General features: G+C 52.2%; 1 long non-coding RNA gene across 2 annotated transcripts; it reads right to left on the bottom strand.

Moving 5' to 3' along the window:
- Positions 1 to 1,193: 1,193 nt before the first annotated feature.
- On the bottom strand, positions 1,194 to 6,881 carry LOC144126054 (uncharacterized). 2 transcript variants are annotated; one of them, XR_013313445.1, is made up of 3 exons: positions 6,545 to 6,881; positions 2,223 to 2,551; positions 1,194 to 1,450 (listed from the first exon to the last, which is right to left on the bottom strand). It is a non-coding gene; the product is annotated as an uncharacterized LOC144126054 (long non-coding RNA). The 2 variants fall into 2 exon arrangements; XR_013313446.1 differs by lacking the exon at positions 6,545 to 6,881 and adding an exon at positions 4,833 to 6,490.
- Between the last annotated feature and the right edge of the window lie 218 nt (positions 6,882 to 7,099).

The following is a 7,099-nucleotide window of genomic DNA, read 5'->3' as shown; positions in this document are numbered from 1 at the left end:
TATCGCCGTTTAGTTCGTTTCTTTTTCCACGCACATTCGTGCGCACATTTTGTGCCGTTTGGCTGTCATTATAGCAAAGCTGCTCTACATTGATTGTCCAGTAGCAGCTGGAGCCAGACAGCACGAATTTCATGATATTTTCCCGCCACATTGGTCGAACCGTGGAACGCAGTAGTATAAAAATTGTCACCGTTCCTTTTTTTTTTTTTGTCCGCAGCATAATTTGTCTTGGAGGTATCGTTTTCCTGTGCCTCTCAAAACAAGAATAAGAAATTTATGTTGGCGTGTTATTGTTTTTACTGCAGTAGGGTGCTGAGGCTGTGACACAACCCGCTTCCTATCAACGCGACAAAAAAAAAACTGCATTTTTATTACTATTTATTTTCATTTACCCTAATATACCTACAGCCATGCCCAAATACGGCACTCTAAACACGAATACGCCTATATGGGAGTAAAAAGAGAGTAAGCTGCCCTCTAGTTTAGATTATAATGAAATCAGCTTAACGCAATTATTTTGTTCTCCCTTCTTCGTGCGTTGTGATAGACATATTTTAACTAACGCTTCGCTGAAGAGCACCGTGGCCGTACAACCACGCTGTAGGCGTCTTAAAGTTTCGTCTGTTGCAAGAAACATCCAACATGCCCTTGTAGTCTACTCAGAGCAGCACTGGCCCATGCTCCTGCGAGTCCTTGCAAACAGTATTTCACTGCTCAAGGAATGTCCTTTCGAATAGACACGTCTACCTGAATGTGCCCATTGGAACAACCCCCTGTTCGTATTGTTCTCACTGAGCCACCAGCAGTGCGGCGCATGCCTGCCAGTGCAATTGGTCATTCTCGACTTTATATTCATGGATCCCTGGGAGCCCTCATACCCCTCCTGGCGCAGTGGTGCAGCGGTTAAGCTATGTGCCACTGCCCTGCGATCGCAGGTGTTGCCACCGGTGGGACTTGTGCGACCCAGGTTGCTATTCCCGAACAACCTCTCGCGACCAATCACTAATTTAACTGCCACCTGCCACGGTGGTCTGTTTGCTCACGATCAGGTGGGCAGGTTGTGATGACGTTAATATGTCTTATACAGCTGCGTTTGTGTCTGCTTTTTTTTTTTTTGCTTCAGACTTGACTAAAATGCGGCTCTGTTTTCGCCACGAGTTGTGTGGCGAGCCACCACGAATGAATGCATGAAATAAGGAACAAAACTTTATTCAGGAAAGCCTCCCCACGATCGCCCAGGTTTTGCTGGCCTTCCGCTGGTTCAAGGATTATCGTTCGCCAGCTATGGGAGCGGAGACAGTGACTTCTTCATAAGCTGCTTCGAAACGTGGTGAGGGTTCGGGACAGCTGAAGTAAAATTTCAGACGCGAGCGGGCGAGGGTACTCCAGCAAAGTGGTGACGCCATGTTGACTGCAGCGGTGAAGGGGATTTCTTGCAGAATCCATCTCTCTACGGCAGAAAAAGCGGCGGCGGCATAGTCACGCATGGGATGATAGCGGACAGAGAAAAAATCTATGTGTAGTAATACTGAAATAGAATCTATGCGTTATCTAACACCATTGTTCGTTGTCTAAGAGGGCGACAGTAGGTTTTTACATTAATCTTTCTTGTCTATTCTACTGCGCTTTGCTTCGTGACACTTCTTGTCGTTTATTTTTTTCCCCTTGCACTGTTGACACGTATACGAAGTTACGATTGTAAATGCAGGGCAGTGGTGAAGGTCTTCCAAACGACATACCCCCCCCCCCCCCCCCTTACCGCATATAATGGAGGTTTTTCCCGCAATTTTTAGCCTATCGCGTTACATACATGCTATAGGCTTTATGACCAGTAATTGTCGCACATTTGAAACTTGCACTTTTAAAGGCTTCTCAATGAAATGCAATGCGGAGATTGCAGGTCCTCTTCGGAAACTGTATAGTTCGCGATCAACGAAAGCCTCGGTACTGATTCCTTTTTTATTTTTTCCAGAAGGCCTCCGAAGTCACCGCAGTATGAGGAATCCTGAAATCGCACTATTTCTGCAATGCTTACAATCTTATCCCGCCTTATCTGGCCAGGTCCAGAAATCTCTTGCTCCACATAGACGCATATTACGCCTTCTATGTAAGTTATCTGGGCAGGTACATTATTGCCCTTCCGACTTATCTGGAAGAACTGGAGTCCGAACTTTTGCCCCTTGTAACGACACGCAAGGACCAGCTTTGAGAGCGGCATTCACCTTTATTGCACTCTGCAGAGCTGCCGAACAGGGAAGCAAATGTGCAACGACGGAGTAGCTGTAGTGAGGGGGCGCTGTGCTTCCAACGACGCTTTCACGCCGGTTCCTAACTCGAGCCGAACGAACAAAACAACGCAGAGGTTCCAGTTTTGCACGGGCAGCTCGAGTCAGCCCCAGGGCGTGCGCTGTCCCGCGATGTCCCGATCGCTCGGGGCGGATGAGGTGATGCAAAGCTGAAGCAGGCTCGAGAGGGCCGAGCAGTTCCCGAGTCCGTCAGCGATAAGTCTTCCTTTCCGATGCCCCTTTTCTTTTCCTTAGATTTTGTTTTCCTGCAATGACAACACAACAATAATCAAATCGAAAGACGGCGAGGGAAGAAAAAAAAATGAAAAAATCCCATCTCTATCCCTCTATCCTTTTTTTTTGCGTTGCTTATAAGGTGCATGTTGGTACGAAATAATTTGCCAATTCGTTTACTATCACTAGCGGCAAGCTGTTCCGGTCAACTTTCTGCGGCAACTTTCTGTGCACCGGAGGCTAGGCAGGAAAGGGAAAGAGACGGGCCTTTGTCCTTGTGCCGTGGGGAGAGGGCCCCTACCTCAAAGCCCTTCCATAGCGTTTTCCGTCGACCATAGGGGGGTTTCACCTCAGACCTAGCGGCCCTGCACCGTCTATCCAACTTCTTCCCCTCCCCCCTAGCCCGAAAAACGAATGACCCACTCCCCACGAGAAGGGACAAAGGCCCATTCCCTCCCCTTTTCTGCCTATCCTCTACTCCAGTGACAGCAACAGAAAGTTGACCGCTAACGTTGGGCGGATCGAGATGCTGCCATAGAAGACTCTAGAATCTGGTTCGACACTAGAAGGAGTCGGAAAGGAGTCGTAAATTCTAGTAGTGCCCCACGTTAAAGCGCTCTGGCCTTCTTGCATTCACGGCCACTAAGCTTAAAGCAGCGCAGTCGCGCATCGCAAACTCTTGTCTGAGCTTCTCCAAAGGCACGACTGCAGAGAAAGCTATTTTGGCAACGTTTGGCAGTGTTTGAAAAATTGAAATAAATTGGTTCTAAATTGGGTTTTGCGGAAAGCAAATGGCACAGTATCTGTCTTACATATCGGTGGACACCTGAACCGCGCCGTAAGGGGTGTGATAAAGGAGGGAGTGAAAGAAGAAAGGAAGAAAGAGGTCCCGCAGTGGAGGGCTCCGGAATAATTTCGACCACCTGGGGATCTTTAACGTACATCGACATCGCACAGCACACGGGTGTCTTAGCGTTTCGCCTCCATTGAAACGCAGCCGCCGCGGTCGGGGAATTGAAAATTGGTTTTGGGGGAAAGGAAATGGCGCAGTATCTGTCTCACATCTCGGCGGACACCTGAACCGCGCCGTAAGGGGTGTAATAAAGGAGGGAGTGAAAGAAGAAAGGAAGAAAGAGGTGCCGTAGTGCAGGGCTCCGGAATAATTTCGACCACCTGGGGATCTTTAACGCGCACTGACATCGCACAGCACACGGGCGCCTTAGGTCTCGCCTCCATCGAAACACGGCCGCCGCGGTCGGGTTCGTACCCGGGTACTACGGACCAGTAGCCGAGCGCCCTAATCGCTGACATGCATTCCCGCTAAACCCGCTGCGGTGGCTCAGTGGTTAGGGCGCTCGACTACTGACCCGGAGTTCCCGGGTTCGAACCCGACCGCGGCGGCTGCGTTTTTATGGCGGAAAAAGGCTAAGGCGCCCGTGTGCTGTGCGATGTCAGTGCACGTTAAAGATCCCCAGGTGGTCGAAATTATTCCGGAGCCCTCCACTACGGCACCTCTCTCTCTTCCTTTCTTCTTTCACTCCCTCCTTTATCCCTTCCCTTACGGCGCGGTTCAGGTGTCCAACGATATATGAGAGATACTGCGCCATTTCCTTTCCCCCAAAACCAATTATTATTATTATTATTATTCCCGCTAAATTACGCATGGTAAATTACAATTTCGAATTCGTTGTTGCAATTTGGGTCTTTGGATGCTGGCATTCGGGTTCGCGCTAAAGATGACGAAAAATAGCGTCGCACTGAACAGCTATGCATTAATCAACACTGTGGTTGAAACAGATGGCTGGGGAACCCCAGCCCAGAGTTCGAAGTCTTCGGCATACAAATAGGGGAAAAAACAAAGCCAAACAAATTGCGGTTGGTTATAATGGCTTCATCTTGATCCTCTTGCCAATGAGCAACATAAAGGCGAATCTCAGTCTACACTTCCGCCATCTGTTGTGGCGAGTACCGCGGTTACTTTTCCCGCCATTTTTAAGCAAGGTTACGCCTATCGCGCACGTTGAAAAGACGACGTGCCTTTGTTGAGAAATGAAAATTTGCAGAAAAAATTAAATTTACACGTTAATATCGTAGACACTTCCGGTGCAAGGTAGAGCTCTTGCAACTAACGGTCTGTGGACAGAACGGAAGCGCCTGACGTCATCGGCGCCATTGTTGCGTTTCGCGTATGCCCCCGCATATGTGCATGCGGCTTGGCACTTTCCTCGAGGAAAGTGCAAAGAAAAGTCTGCTAAAACCGCCCCCAAAATGGGGCCGAACAAGAAAGGAGGAATCGGTACATGGAAGACGAACCTCTCGCCCCATATCACGGTGCATCCTCTTGCGGCGTGTGGCTACACTCGTCACGAGCGACGCAGCAAGGGCTGAAGAAGCGGCCCGGCGGCGTATGTGTGCCCAAGTGTCGCGCGGTCTGCCGAGCAGTGCTTGCAGCTGCGGACCGTCGCCGTCGACGGCATTGTTCCGAGCAGCGCCCGGATCGGGAGGGAAGGGGGAGGCGACGCACACCTTGACGTCAGCGCGCCAAGTCCGGCGGGAAAGGCAGCGGAGGCGTTTAGCAGCGCGCCTCGATTGGGTGTGCCCCCCCTTCGCCTTTATCGAGGCCCGAAATTCGGGGCTATTAAATATTCCATGACCCGGCGGGGCACACACGCCAGCGCGGCACGCGAGGACGCTCGGCGGAGGGACTCGCCCGCGATTCGATGATGATGACGATGACGACGCCCGCCCATGCAGAATGCGCTACCTTTTCGGTCCCTCTGAGGTTCGCTCGCATGCCGTAACTTCGGGACTGAGCGTGCTGCACAAGCTCTGGGAATAGTGGTCCGATCTACTCGCGCGAGAAATTCTACCAGGAAAACGTCAAGAGATAGTCAACCATAAGGAATGTTAGCCGGTCCGCGGGGTTGCCTTCGCCGTTGGCATGCCTGCCAACGCAGCACCTACTTTTTATGATTATTTCTATGCTAACGAGTATCTCGGTTCGAGTGACGCTCTTCTCTGGAAGGGCGGGAAGCGAACTGCTGCCTGCCTGTAAACTCGACTGCATATGCTGTGCGGTATTCTTCCGCATTCTCAAACCTTTTATGCTTCGCTGTAATACTTTATGGCGTAGAAGATGGGGGAGGATGTGGATGGAGGGTAGCGAAGCATTGACTTTGGTATTAGCGCTCAGGCAGCGGAGCTATAACGTGGCACGTGAGTCATGGCGCCTGCCGGCTGCTTGGCGCGCGCACGCAAGGAGGCGTTGCAGTTTCGCAGCAGTCCGCGCACATACTTCGAGCGCTCGATCTGCGAGTGATTCTACGCACAGGGGCAAGCGGAGCGAAAGGGAGGAAAAGAGAGCACCGAAGCGAATGGTAAAAGCGATTGATTCACACCGGACTGGGACAACGCAAGCCTAACAAAAATGGGCATCGCATGCTAATTGACGTTTGCCGGCATAGGGAAGCTCGAATCTAGTACTTCCGATTTGGATTCCTCGTATCTTCGACACATGGCGCCCAGTGGCACGGCCGCGCTGGAGAATGCACATGCAGTAAAATGCCAACACCACTTGGGTGGTGTCGAGAGTACCCGTACATTATGGCTTTCGCTGGATTACTCGCTACAGCCGTTGGCATAGACAATGTATCACGAGCTTTCAGACTTCTGCACTAAAACAAACAGCCGTCATGGCTCCAGACTAGGGTAAGAGGCCAATATCTTGACGCTTTTTAAACTTCGTCCTTATGGAGAACTTGTTAAAATTCTGAGCTGTCGCGCGGCGTAGTTTGTTCGAAAAAGACTGATTCCTGCGGAAGCTGGCAAGAACCTTCAGGCTTCACGTCTCACAGTATGCTTTGAAGGCACGATACTGTAGGCGGCGTATCACGGCCTCCTTCAGGCCACAAGCGCTTACTCGAGACCCAAAGGATTCTTACGTAGGGGTAATCCCGTTATACTGCAAGCTCCGCAGTGCCTCGCTCCGAACCTCTACTGCGTTTCGCGCCATTGCAGGAACTCACCTCGGTTGAGGGCAACGGGACAGGGCGCGAGGAGACTGGCGGCCGCCTCCCGTGCCACGTGCAACGGCGTCCGCGCCGCCTCGCCTCGCACCGGCAACGTGCACGCGATCGCGCCGGCACCTCCGCGGCTGCGTGTCCGCCGCGTCCGGACTCCGGGCCCAAACTGAGGCCCGCCGTGCGGCTCGCGCTGCCGGCTCCGGTGCAAGGCGCCCGGTCACGTGGCCGCGGTCGATGTGAACCTCCCGCCGAGATGTCAGCTGCGGCCGCTGCCGCTGCACAAGCCGCCGCGTCTTGGCGCGCGCCGAACAGAGGAGGGGTGGTCCGATACAGAGTGCTGCAGAAGTGGGCGGCAGCGACACCTGCCACGCGGTCTCAACGCCGCGCTTCTTCCACAACTCTCTCGCCCCTCCCTCTCCTCCATTTCTCCCCCTTTTTTTTCTTTGCTACCTGATTAGGCCCCTCGACGCTGTCGATAAGAGGGCGACCGCGATTGCGATTTCATCGAGGAAGTGTGCGGCCGCGCTGGTCAGTGCAGCGAGTACATACATGTTGCGG

This window comes from Amblyomma americanum, chromosome 3, assembly GCF_052857255.1.
Source record: "Amblyomma americanum isolate KBUSLIRL-KWMA chromosome 3, ASM5285725v1, whole genome shotgun sequence".
In the NCBI taxonomy this organism is placed as follows: Eukaryota; Metazoa; Arthropoda; class Arachnida; order Ixodida; family Ixodidae; genus Amblyomma; species Amblyomma americanum.
Note: the sequence above shows the minus strand (reverse complement) of the source record. Positions and strands in the feature narration are given on the sequence as shown.